Source organism: Seriola lalandi, unplaced genomic scaffold (assembly GCF_002814215.2).
Source record: "Seriola lalandi dorsalis isolate HSWRI2012SDOR001 ecotype SW California unplaced genomic scaffold, Sedor1 jcf7180002055009, whole genome shotgun sequence".
NCBI lineage: Eukaryota > Metazoa > Chordata > Actinopteri > Carangiformes > Carangidae > Seriola > Seriola lalandi.
In genome coordinates, this window is record NW_019525552.1 from 194,667 (window position 1) to 195,037 (window position 371).

Below are 371 nucleotides of genomic sequence, written 5' to 3' on the forward strand. Positions count from 1 at the left end.
CCCCCCCCCCCCCCCCCCACCAAGGAGCCAATTGTGTTGTTGCACTGACGCAACAGCAAAACTGAGTCTCACAACAGTTTCAGCTGAAGTGGTGGAGGAGCAACAAAAATAATAATAATAATAAACTAATATAACAATGATAAAAATAGTTGTTGTTTTCTTTGACACCATCTTCATTTTTTAAGTCTTTATATTTGAGAATCGATCTAAACCTGACTGACACATATTTGCTACACTTTACTTTTCTCACAGTTTTACAGGCTTTTTACAAGCTTATCAAACAAATTATCTAAATGGTCTTCAAGGCAGGAAAATTGTGGTTTTCTAAACTGAAAGCAAATTTACACGCAAACTTTTATTTAATAGCAATA

General features: G+C 35.0%; 1 protein-coding gene across 1 annotated transcript in view; it reads right to left on the reverse strand.

Moving 5' to 3' along the window:
• Positions 1 to 371, reverse strand: part of flvcr1 (FLVCR choline and heme transporter 1) — a 13,592-nt gene that overhangs the window by 6,815 nt on the left and 6,406 nt on the right. The window lies entirely within an intron of this gene.